The 14,172-nt window shown below is 33.3% G+C and overlaps 1 pseudogene; it reads left to right on the top strand.

Annotated features, from left to right (window-relative positions):
- Positions 1-570: 570 nt before the first annotated feature.
- LOC120189885 lies at positions 571-5,541 on the top strand (annotated as a pseudogene).
- The last annotated feature ends 8,631 nt before the right edge of the window (positions 5,542-14,172 follow it).

The raw sequence follows: 14,172 nt of genomic DNA, 5'->3' as shown, positions 1-14,172 counted from the left end.
TTAGAAAAATATCTAACTTATTTAAATAATATTTTTTTTGTATAATTATAATTTTTTATAATTATATTATAATAAAATAAAATAAATTGTTATTATTAATAAGAATATTAAAAAATTAACAACCAATTAATTTAGTAAGATAAAATATTAAACTTTAAGCAAGATTAAAGTTTTGAATATAGTCATTTGCGAATAGGATAACTGAATTAGGACAGTCGACTTCGACTCTATAATATCTGATCTAAGTTAATCGATTTATAAATAAGATAGAAGTAGATATAAAAAAAAACAGTAAAGGATAAAGAAAAATCCAGATCTAAGCAAAAAAAACAAAATTGGAGTGAGATGGATGCACGTGGTTCCCTGTAGGAGAGGAATAAGAGTAGTAGAGTATATAAAGGAACTTCCTTTTTTTCTCCATCTCCACCATTGCTAATTGCTTTCCTTTTCCATTATTTCCCTTTCTGGTTTCATTTCCATGAAAATGCGACCCTTTTTCGTTTCAATTACCACTCAACTGTTAACCAATCTTTGATCTGCTTCATTTTCCTTCTCTTTATTTCCTTGTTTTTTCTTATATAAAAATAGATACAAGAGTGAGACATACAGAGTCCACAGTCAGTTTTGCTGTATGTCAGTAGATTGTATTGAGACTTACTGCGGTGGATTTGGAGAGCTTGCAAACCCTTTACAATGGCCTCAGCTAAGAAAACGACGACGCTTCTTTCTTCTTCATCAGCTTCCCCTTCTTCATGTTGCAGCATCCCCCGCTCTGTTGTTTCCGCCGCGCCTCTTCCCGCCTCCGCCTCCAATATGCTTCACGACTGGACCGTCGTCTCTGCGGATCGCCGCGAAGATCGACGAGCCACCAAAGCTGCCATGACGTCCTCGATTCGCCCCGTTGATCCTCTTCCTTATACTTCCGCCACTGCATCCACCAAAGGCATCTCTCTAACCCTCTCTCTCTCTCTCTCTCTTATTGTGTTGGCTTTTCACATGATATTCATTTTAGATCCTGGCCGTTTTACATGTTATTACGGTTTTCTTTCTCTATTCATGTTTTTTTTTCAGATTCTTGGTTTACTGCATGTTCCCCGGGGAATAATCATCCACGAATTTCATGAACTAAAATCTCAGACTTGGATGTATTATTTTTTAAAGAAATTTTGACTATGGTTCTAGTTTGCACCAAATGCATGTGTATTTCTTTATTTTATTTATCTATATTTTATTGTTATCCTGAAAGAATATTGAAAGTGTAAGATTTGTATGAGAAAGGACGATCAATTAATTACTTAATGCTTAACTTTGACCTTTTATTTTTATTTACTCTGCTGCTTGTTGACTAATTTCATTTAACTTAACGATCAATTAATAATTTTGTGTTTGAGACTTATGCTGGTATTTGTATATTTAGTGCTCTGATGTCGACTAGGATTTTCTGTCTATTGGGTTCAAAAAGGTTCCTTGGTTGATTGTGCAGGGATCCAAATCTTGACAAGGCCTCAAACCAGCCATCCTTTGGACCCTTTATCGGCTGCTGAGATCTCTGTAGCAATTGCTACTGTAAGGGCTGCTGGAGCCACTCCTGAGGTTGCTAATTTCTGTATAATGCCTTTATTTGTCCTCTGCTATATCTTTTCCAAATCATTGTGCTGAAGACATTTTTATGTTTGTATGTTGTATAAAATGTCGAGCTAAAGTTTTTTTTTTTTTTTGGTGGTTTTCAGGTAAGAGATAGCATGCGCTTTGTGGAAGTTGTTCTTTTGGAGCCAGACAAGCATGTTGTTTCTTTGGCAGATGCTTATTTCTTCCCACCTTTCCAACCCTCATTACTTCCCAGGACCAAAAAGGGCCCAGTGATCCCTACCAAGCTCCCTCTCAGGCGAGCTAGATTGGTTGTCTATAACAAAAATTCCAATGAGACAAGTCTTTGGATTGTTGAGTTATCAGAAGTACATGCAGTAACTCAAGGAGGGCATCACAGAGGAAAAGTAATATCATCTCAAGTTGTTCCAGATGTTCAGCCTCCTATGGTAAATCTATTTCCCTGCATGGACATCTATGCTTTATATTTTTCCAATTGCTAGATTTTAGAATTCTAGGCTAATTTCAGTTTTAAGTGTTATGCTCTTAGACTCGTTTATCCAGCTTACCTGTGCATGGATCTTTGACCCTCCAAATATATAGAAAAACTTCACCACAAATTGAACATACCTGTGTCAGGTACATACACATAATCTGTGGCCCCTCCCCCCATTCCAAGTGCGAAGATTAGGTTAAGGGGAACTTACCAAAAGCGTTACCATTTCATATTTATTTCCCAGTTTTGAATTCCTTTCAGGATGCTATGGAATATGCTGAATGTGAAGCTGTTGTGAAAGACTTTCCTCCATTCCAAGTAGCAATGAAGAAGAGGGGTATTGAGGACATGGACCTTGTGATGGTTGATCCCTGATTAGTTATATCTGCATTTTGTTTGCATATTAAATGTTTGCGGAAGTTTTTTGATTTGCGTCATGCCCTTATACTTGTACATTTGGGTTTAAATCCATTTTCAACAGGTGTGTTGGTTATTATAGCGATGCTGATTCTCCTAGCAGAAGACTTGCTAAACCACTTATATTCTGTAGAACTGAAAGTGACTGTCCCATGGAAAATGGCTATGCTCGCCCAGTTGAGGGAATTTTAGTACTTGTTGATATGCAAAAGATGAAGGTGATTGAGTTTGAAGACCGTAAGTTTGTTCCTTTACCTCCAGCTGATCCTTTGAGGAATTATACTACTGGAGAAACAAGAGGTGGTGCTGATCGAAGTTATGTGAAACCCTTACAGATTGTTCAGCCAGAAGGTCCAAGCTTTCATGTTAATGGGTGTTTTGTTGAGTGGCAGAAGGTACGTCTGCATTTTTTTAAATTGGTTATATTTGTTGCTAAATGCAGAAACTCATGAATGTTCTCCTTTTTTGTCTAATGCTGATAGTGGAATTTCCGTGTTTCACCCCAAAGGAGGGCTTGGTTATATACTCTATTGCATATGTTGATGGTAGTCGAGGTCGAAGGTCTGTTGCTCATAGATTGAGTTTTGTCGAGATGGTTGTGCCATATGGAGATCCAAATGATCCACATTACGGAAAGAATGCTTTTGATGCTGGGGAAGATGGCCTTGGAAAAAATGCACATTCTCTCAAGAAGGTTTGATCATTAGTCCGCCCACTCTTTGTATTATATAATTTGGAATTTATATAGTGCTGTTTTTCTAGTGAAGTTAAAATTTGTTCAAAACAATATTGCTGTTACAGGGATGTGATTGTCTCGGCTATATCAAATACTTTGATGCTCACTTAACAAATTTCTCTGGAGGTGTTGAAACGATTGAAAACTGTCTGTTTGCATGTAGAGGATCATGGGATTTTATGGAAGCATCAAGATTGGAGAACAGGTTTGGCAGAAGTTCGAAGGTCTAGGCGGTTAACAGTGTCTTTCATATGCACTGTTGCTAACTACGAGTATGGATTTTTCTGGCACTTTTATCAGGCAAGTCTACTGACATGACATGCTAAATTGTGGTGCCAGAGATGCAAATGGCTACTATATCATTTTAAAACTGAATGAAATATATGGTATACATGAAATATAAAATTCATATGAACAAATGATGAAAAGTTAAATTTAAATATGAATTTGTTATATAACAAACAGGCACACTGTGAAAACATTTAGAGAAGTCTCAAGGCACATTTAAGGAAGTTGCATAATGAATCTTAGCTGTGTTACAAACTTCTATGTTGTTATGACTTTGTATGCTTTTTAACGATTTCCTTGACCTTTTGTCATTGGTGACTACAGGATGGAAAGATTGAAGCTGAAGTTAAGCTTACAGGAATTCTCAGATTAGGAGCATTACAGCCGGGAGAATCTCGAAAATATGGCACAATGATTGCCCCAGGTTTATATGCACCAGTTCATCAACACTTCTTTGTGGCTCGTATGGACATGGCTATTGACTGCAAACCTGGGGAAGCTTTCAATCAGGTACGTGACTTTGAATTTTCGGATTATTATTTGCTTACATCTTATAACGTTTCTCTACCATATGACATAATTTCTACTATATTTCCAGGTTGTTGAGGTCAATGCTAAAGTTGAGGAACATGGGGAAAATAACATTCATAATAATGCATTCTATGCCGAAGAAACCCTGCTTAAAACAGAACTCCAAGCAATGCGTGATTGTAATCCCTCAACAGCTCGCCATTGGATTGTAAGGATTACTTATCTTTGGTGTTGAATTGGTTGTTTGTTTTACTCGTCTGGGCCTAGTTGTTTTGTTCCTTCTATGCCTTGGATTTTTCATATTATCAGAAAAAGGAAATTCTGCCTTTGATTTTGAATGTAGGTGCTTTTAGCCTTTTACTGCATAGAAATACTTAAATTTTATGTTCTCCAGAAAATTGTAGTGACTAATTTTTGTTTCCCTTTTCTTACAAGTGTCTAGTTCTCTCTGTCACGTACTATTTTTTAGTAATCACATGATTTCTGCCCTCTTGCTACCAAAATAGTTAGTAATACTATCCTACAGGTGGAGGTACCATTTTTGTTTTCGGTATTGATACATATAAGTACTGCAATGTTTTCTACTTGTCGATTCAGGCTTATCGACATTTTAATATTTTTTTTTTCACACACACTATGTTGCTCCAACTCCTCATTTTTCTAGTAATACTTGTGTCCAATACATGGGTATAGGGATATGACCCGCAAGCATCCTTCAAATACAAGGATTAACTTCGAAAAATCTAACTGTAGTAGTGTTTGGACACATACTCATACTCATCTTTTACACCCGAGTCCTAGTAACACACACACACACACACACAATATTATATGTAAATAAGAACACATCTCCATCATGTAGATCAATATGCTTATATGCAAAGTAATTTTTTACCAGAAATAAAAGTAATAGTAAGATATCTTGTGTCCAATTGATTGACTTGGATTGACTTGTATTGGAATAAGTATTTTTAGTCGGTAAACGGTTCTTAGTTGTGTTTTACATTATGTAGTTAAAATGTAAGATGTGAGGCATGGACATCCTTTTTGGGATAGTAATATTGTAATGGCACAATTTAACAGTGGCTATCCTATTATTTTGTCTTGTAATTAAGAGATTTATATATCTGTGCTCACTTTTGATTGTAGTTGGCATAATTACATATGCTTTAACATATTCCAGGTGAGGAATACAAGGACGGTGAACAGGAGTGGTCAATTGACTGGTTACAAACTTGTACCTGGCTCGAACTGTCTACCCTTAGCCGGTTCTGAGTCCAAGTTTTTAAGAAGAGCTGCTTTCTTAAAGCATAACCTTTGGGTTACTCGGTATGCTCCTGATGAGATGTTTCCTGGAGGAGAGTTTCCTAATCAAAATCCACGTGCCGGCGAAGTATTGGCTACATGGGTGAAGCAGGATCGTCCTCTCGAGGAAACTGATATAGTTCTCTGGTTGGTTGAACTACTCTTCCTTACTCCTGCATGATTCTTGTGAAAGTGATGATCTAGAAAGCATTGTCCTTGTATTCCTGCAGGTATGTATTTGGAGTTACACACGTCCCTCGATTGGAAGACTGGCCTGTTATGCCGGTGGAGTGCATCGGGTTCATGCTGATGGTAACCATCTACTCGATTTCGGATTCCAGTCCTTCATTAGAATTGCCATAGAAATCTCACATGCTTTAGATAATTTGGTGATGTGCAGCCGCATGGATTCTTTAACTGCTCTCTGGCCGTGGATGTCCCTCCTAATCCGTGTGAAATGGAAACTAGAGACAGAAATGTCAAAGAAAATGTGGTACCAAAGTCTATTCGGGATGGTTTGATGGCTAAACTTTGACCGTTTCAGCTCTTATTCCGCTTTTACTCCGTGATATTAATGATCCTCCTTATATGAGCGTAAATGCTTTTAAATACTTTTTTATTTTCCTTTGCTGTGTAGATGAATTTGACAAATGTTGCATATTCATGCATTTTAAGGTTCCCTGCCAACGATTCCCGAATGAGTTTTAATATGATGTTGGAGTTTAGGGTGTTTAATGAGTTAAGTAGTTTACGGGCTGTTTGAATTCGACTTGGTCAATGTTTGATTCGAATTGATTCAATTCGAATTCGATTTGAGATTTTAATGAGTTGACTCGAATAATGTTCAAATCAACTCGATAAGTTCGTTAATTTTTTTAATAGTTACCTTAAAAAATTATTGTATTAAAAAAGGTCTAAATAACAATTATTAATTAATATATAATAAAATAGATGTTAAGTTATTAGTTAATAATTATTACTAATTTATTAATATATTAATTTTCTAATAAATAATATGAAAAACATTAAATTATTAATTTACTACACCAAAAAAATCAAACCTTAATTATCCCATCTAAAGATTTTGATGAGCTTAATGAGCGGTAAATTCTTTAATAACGAGTTAAGCAAAATTTTAACGAACAACGATTCAAGTCGAGTAACAAAATTCTTTAACGAGCACAAGTTGAACATTGCCTAGTGTCTAACTCGCGAGCAACTTTCAGGATAAGCACCCTATTGAAGTTGGTTTTTACTGGTGGGTAGAAATAGGGATATCAATAGATAGTTGATGGGTAATCGACTTCTGTCGCGAGTTTAGATATTACAGTTGCGAATAATATTCGGCTTCAAATATTTTACTTTACTATATGTAGCTGGTTTGAAGTAAATATGGATATTATTTATTGTCATGGACTTAAATTTGGATATTATTTGGTTTATTTTTATTGATAATAGATTTAAATTCAGAGATTTAAACTTCTTATATAATTTTTCATTTTTTTAATTTACTAAATTCAGATATTTAGTAGGTTAGGTTTTCTAATGAATAATTCAATTAATTCGGATGATATAATACTTAATGTAAATAATAAGTTAATTCTGATCTTAAGACATTCTTCAAATTTTGATCTACACTTAGAAAAAAAATTGTAGTATTGTTTGAAAAGGGGACATTATTGTATTATAAGGCATCAGGGATGAACTAAAAAGAATAGGGGAAGGCAATTATCATTCTTGAAAATTTTAAATTCTCAATATTTTATATTTTTTTATCGATAATTTATTTTCACTTTTTTTAATTTTATAAGTTTATATTTCTTAAAAATTTATAAGTTTATGTTTAGTCTTACGTTCGTTCCTGTAAGATATGATACTATCATTATGCACTGACACCTTCATGTTTTCCATCTCATTGACGTGTCTCATCTCGTGGTCGTATCAGGAAGTTTTACCGTGCGACAATCTTAATATACGACTAAGGAAAGAAGTTACCGGTTTTGTTATTATTTTTTAATAAAACCAGTAAAAAATTACATAAAACATTATTATTTCTACTTAAAACATTAATGTTTTTTAACATTTCCGGTAAAGTGTCCAATAATAACAAAACCCGTAGAAAAAAATAACAAAACCGGTAGTACTTTACCGGATATGTTAACAAAACCAGTAAAACATCTAATAATAACAAAACCGGTAGAAATAATAATGTTTCCGGTAATTTTTTATCGATTTTATTAGAAAAATAATAATAACAAAATCGATAGCATCTTTTCTTAACTGTATATTAAGTGCAACGGCTGTTGCACGTAAGATTTTTCCGATCGTACCCTACGTTTCCTTTGCTAAATTTAAAGGAAGGACGGGTCGCACGGGTCGCACTTTCATGCATGTTGTTATTGTACAGTAGAAGTTAGGAAGTCTAGCAAAATGATACTAAAAAGTAAAAAATGTTAGAAAAATAACGTGAAAAGATGTATTTTGTGAAAAATAACGTCAAAAGATTTATTTGTTAACTTAAATATTTGATATTATTTTAAAAGTATTTTGTGAGAAGTTTAATTGTATAAATGAGTAATGTAAATGTATTTTTTGTAAGATTTGGTGTGTTATACAAGTACAAGATAAATATGTTTAAAATATATTTTTAAAATTTTTATATTTTAAAAATGTGATTGTGGTAAATCAAAATATTTTTTAAATCTTGAATTTTGAACGTATTATTTCTGATGAGATCGGAGGAGATTTTGTTATAATTTTTTATTATTCCTCTAGACGATTTTACCCCTACCTTACACATACATAAAGTTGGTTGTAATTTATTTCTAATCACTCATCAAAATCATTCCTATTCTTTTCCTCAATCATTTACATGTATCTGTAGCCTTGGATTTTTTGTATTCAATAATTTCTAATTTATTTTGTTCTTTTCCGATCATTCGAGAAGAACAATCAATTGAACTTCTTTTTTTTGGGATGTATGAATTAGGGAGTATTTCGGTAATCTTGAGAGCAATTGTCAATTTTTGTGATTACACCGAACAAATTTACTTCTAAATTGTAAGATACATGTACTTTCATGACTAACAATTTAAAAGCAGATTTTATTGTTGGTTCCAGAGAATGGTAATCTTTTTCAAACAACTAGAAGTTGACTATGTGTTGTTCAACCCACATGGCACTGTCAAAGTTGTAACTCCTTTCCTAGATGCAGTCAACACTTTCAACATCTCAAACGAAGACACTATGTAATACTCCAAATATCAGGTCATTGACATTATTGAAAAGATTTAGAATTTGAGGATCTATTTGAATAATTAGTAAAAGATGATAAAATGATTTGGAATAGTGTTTAGACTAATTTGTATAACATATCAATTAAGAGGGTATTTTGGTCCTTTAAGGGGCAAATGAATTTAAAATTTATTTTAATAAGGTATTAAAATAAAAGGGGGAAAGGGGGAAAGGGGAAAAGAGGTTACCAAAAGTCATCTCTCTTTTCTTCTTCTTCCCCGTGGAAAGGCTCTTCTCCATAGCAAATGTGAGATTTTAATTTGATGGTTTATCCTTTTATTTTTGGTTACTTATTGAAGCCTTGGGCATGATAGAAGATTAAGGAAGGATTAGATAGGATTAAAACTATGAGATAAGGGAAATAATAGAGATTAAAGAAAATGAGTTTTTAAATGATATGTTGATATATGAGTGTTTATTGATGTTTATTGGTAAAATTGACTTGTCAAATAGGTAAATGAAAGATTAGAAACTTGGGATGAGTGTAAAAACAAGTTAGAAATTTTGGTGTGATTCTTGGAATCAAATGCTATTGAGGGATATGAGATGTTTTAAGTACCTAAATGAAGGAAAATTAGTATGGTTAAGTAGAGAAGAGTTACATAGTATTGTTAGGGGTAAATATGAGGAAAATTGGCCAAATTTGGGTATGTCTCAGGTTGAAAACTGGAAAATCTGGGTAGGGGTATCGGTACTGATAGAATAGTACCGATACTATAGGCAAAAATGAGATGAATTAGATGAGAAGTACCGATACTGATTCAATTAGTATCGATACCGACAAGGTAATATCGATACCCTGGTAAGGGTATCGATACCAAGCAACATCGAACCTAATTTTGGTATCGATACCGGAAGGGGGTATCGATACCATAGTATGGTAGTATCGATACCATGGCAAGGGTATAGATACCAGGTAACATCAAATCTAAAATTGGTATCGATACTGGAGGGGGTATCGGTACCATAATATAGTATCGATACTAAAGAACCAGAAATTTTAAGTTATGTTGATATTGTTGTAGAAATGTTAATAATAGTACTTTTAATTATGTATAAGAATAATTGTTAGAAAATATACTAATAATTGATATCATATATGTACTTAATGAATATGGAATAGATCGAAACCAAGCGCCCGAGACAAGCAAAACTAAGGGCAAAGGCAAAGTACCAGAGTAATCAGCCTTACGTTTTGGATACCTAACGAGGAAAGTCAGGTGAGTGCATTTAATTGTATAATTATATGATATACTAATCATATATGTATGACTATTTTAAAAATGTATGTGGTGATTACCAAATAGGCACTAAGTGTGAATTTCATGGAATTCATCCTATGTGGATGAATAACCGTTTCGGCACTAAGTGTGCAAAATGCAGAATTCATAATATGTTTATGAATGACATACATGCACTGTGTGTGCATTATTGGCATGAAAGGATGCCATAGCTGAAATGCACATGGGTGCATTATCAGCATAAAAGAATAATGAATATGGGTGCATTATTGGCATGAAATGATGCCATAGGTGAAATGCATATGGGTGCATTATCAACATAAAAGAATAATGCATAATGGTGCATTATTGGCATGAAAGGATGCCATAGCTGACATGCATATGGGTGCATTATTGGTATCAAAGGATGCCAACACTGAAATGCATATGGGTGCATTATCAACCTAAAAGAATGCTATAATTGGAAATGCATAATGGTGCATAATAAACATGAATGGATGTTATTAATGAAATACTATATATATATATATATATATATATATATATATATATATATATATATATATATATATATATATATATATATATATATATATATATATATATAAGGTGAATTGTCGTAATTGTAGTGGATGAGTAATCCATGTAAATTATAGAAAAATTTTAGTATTATTACACTGGCATTATGGGTATAAATCATAGAATGTATAATGATTGGAAGGGTTAATTGATACTAGGAATGATTATTATAGTAAAGACTGCTCTAAAATAAAAGAATAATGGCTTAACTGTGCAATTGACAGAAAGGTTTCAATTATGCCAGTTAGATGAACGGTTAAATACCGTTGAGTAGAAGATGAAAGGTTAAACACTGTTGAGTAAAAGAATAATGAACTAGTTGTGTATTTGAAAGAAAAGTGTCAAAAATACAAGTTAGTGAAAAGCTAAATACTTTTGGGTAAAAGAATAAATGTATTATAATGTAATGTGATATGAATGATATATAAGTGATATTAAGGGATGATATATATATATATATATATATATATATATATATATATATATATATATATATATATATATATATATATATATATATATAATGTACAATAATGCATAACTCGTATGAAGGAATGTTATAAAGGAGAACGTAAACATAACATAATGGGTATAAAAGGATACCTAAATGAAAGTACAAAATGGTGTATTAATAATATTTAAAGTGCCACCATAATGATTATAAAAGATACATGATCAATTAGAACATTGGTGCAATATATGTATAGTACTTTCACATTTAATGTATACAGAGTAAATAAAAGAATAAAGGGGGAAAATGTTGAGTTAATCGATCGACGAATATAACCAAGAGGGGGGTGAATTGGCAAATAAAATTTTGGTGGAAGCTTTTGCAGAAAATTGAAAGTAATTGCACAGTGATTTACAGTGGTTCGACTTTCTCAAACAAAGTCTACATACACTACCTTAGCTACCCACACTAAGGATTTTCCAACAAATTCACTAATTTGTTCTTTCTTTTGAGGCCAAAGAGATAACCTTACAACACCCTTAAGAATATACCCCAATTCTTGAGAACACTTTTTCTCAAAGAGAAGATTACAAAATTGCAAACTTACAAGAAAAACCTCACAAGGCAAATGTGTTTGCACAATTCTAGAACAAAGAAAAGAACACTCAAGAATGAATACAATTGAGTACAAGTAGTGTTCTTGAAAGAAAAATGAATATTGAATGAAAAATAGGCTTGAAATGCTCAAACTTGAGGTTTGACTCTTTCTCTTTGATTCTCTCTCAATTCTTGTTTCTTGTTGATTCTTATTTTTGATCAATGGCTTCTAAGCTTGTTTAAATACTCCTTGGATCACTTCTAAACGTTGGGGATCATTAATGGAGGTAATAGAGCCGTTAGTGTGTGAAAATAATTAATAAAACTGGTTGGGAGCGTGCATGCATCGATGCATACACAGGGTGCATCGGTGCATCAAGTGTAAGTTTCAAATATTTTGATCGTTGGAACACTTAGTGCATCGGTGCACTAAGTGTGCATCAAATGCATTCGACGTTTTGAAAAAGCTTGAGTGCATCGATGCATGGTATGTGCATCGATGCATCAAATGCATTCGATGTTTTCATTAAAACCCGAGTGCATCGATGCATGAAGAGTGCATCGATGCATAAACTGCATTCGATGTTCAATTTATTCGTTGGTGCATCAATGCATGGATTAGTGCATCGGTGTATACCTTTGAAAATTTGATTTTAGGCTCATTTTTGGCTCAAAATACTTTGTGAAAATTGTCTCAAAAATAGTTTTAAGTATAAAACACAATTTTACACATTTAGTAAGGATTAAAATTGATCTTGAAAGACTTGGAGTAATATTTAGATATTCGAGTAATTAAATCGAATATACTTAGAAAATCTTTTGTAAAATCTTAAAATTCATTTATAATTAATTTGTTATATCGAAACATCAAAATGTTTTCAACAATCTCCCCTTTTTTGATATAACAAAACATTTGTGTAATTTTAAGATTTGTTTAAGAAAATTATTTTTGAAATCAATTTTGAAAAATTACTCCCCCTTACTATAACACTTTTCTCTCCCTTTTTGTTAAATCAAAAAGGCTCTAAAACGTTATTAAACAAGGTTTGAAAAATATACGCCAATTGAGTTATTATTTAAACGTTTAAGCTGCTAAGATCACAATCAAAAGAGAGAATAGCCATTAGTTTTCATAAACAATATTCATAAACATGTAAAGGATAATTGGTCATATATGTCTAATGATGTAAAAATTAATAAACATTAAGCTCAAATTGAATGTTAAAACCAAACCAAATATAGATAATAAGCTTAAATATCCAAACATATAAATCATAAATCCAAAAAAAACATCAAACTAAAGAAAACAATCCCAAAGCATTCAAAATGTTTTAACAATTAAAGTTCTAAGTTGTTCCAAAACAAAACAAAGTCTACTCGTCCATAGAAGGATCGAGAGGAGGAGGAGGAAATCGTGCTTGCATATCAAGAGTAAGAGCATCCATACGTGCAAGCATCTCCCTTTGAAACTCCATCTGTGTCTAAGCGATGATTTACCGCTTCGTGAGTAGCAGTTAAGTGGGATTCGATGAAAGCATACCGTAGATCAAATATCTCCAAAAATGAATGAAAATATGGAGGCACTTGATCCTCTTGTGGAGCTGGTTCTGGTGCGGGCTCATCATCTGGTACGTGATCGTCGATATCTTGCATAAGCTGTTGAAGTTCGGGATCATCGTCAGCAGCCGATGCCGGAGGAGGAGGAGGAGCACGAGAAGAGCTAGGAGCAGCTCGTGAAGAACTCGCTCCTGGAGTTTGCTTACCGGGTCGAAAGACCCAAAGACCGGTTTCCTCGTCTTGTTTCCAATCCGCTTTCTTCAATGAGGTGAGATTGATTTGATTTTGGAGAGGAATGGGATTGTCGAGAGAGACGTTTAGACCGAGTTTGATAAAAAGGTTACTAAGAAGACATCCATAAACTAATGTTTCAACATGTTTTGAAGGAACAATGTTTATGGTATCCACTAGCTCACTAAATATAATGTGTGGCAAATTTATTTTGTTTTTTATTCTTTATGCAATGCATCCACCACAAATCCCTAGTACGAAGAGTGGAGTACCTACCTCCGGATGGTCTAAACCACCAAGAGATCATCAAATGGAGAAAACGATTGGGATGAGATCGTAGAGTATTAACACTGGCATTAGGAATGTAGGGATATGCCACAGTTTCTTTTTCATTATATAAACCTTCATCATCTAACCCAAAATGTGTACCTATAGACTCGGAGTCAATATGAATCATGGCTTGAATAGAAGGAATATGCTCTTCCCAGATTTTATAAGATTGGAAGGAATCCATATACCTATGGTAGAGTTCATTCCTACGACGCTCATGCATATTAAAACATGTACTAATAATGGTCATGTTTTGGTAATTCGGGTTTGAATTTTGAGGTTGAGAAACAGGAGGACAGTTTGAACGACTCGAAGAGGACCTAGGGCATTTAGGGTTTAACATGGTTAAAGAATAGAATAAGGAATATAACCTGCAATTTTGAAACACATGTATACAATAATCAATCCCAAAACTCAATTGAGTCCGCAATAATTCAAGGTTCTCTAAACCGAATCCTAATGGGCATGATTTTGAAAACTATTAAAAATATTATAATATATGTATAGTTTTCATGCAAACAATAGAATTAAG

Source organism: Hibiscus syriacus, unplaced genomic scaffold, assembly GCF_006381635.1.
Source record: "Hibiscus syriacus cultivar Baekdansim isolate YM2019G1 unplaced genomic scaffold, ASM638163v2 tig00116960_pilon, whole genome shotgun sequence".
NCBI lineage: Eukaryota > Viridiplantae > Streptophyta > Magnoliopsida > Malvales > Malvaceae > Hibiscus > Hibiscus syriacus.
This window is presented reverse-complemented; position numbering and strand designations above follow the sequence as displayed.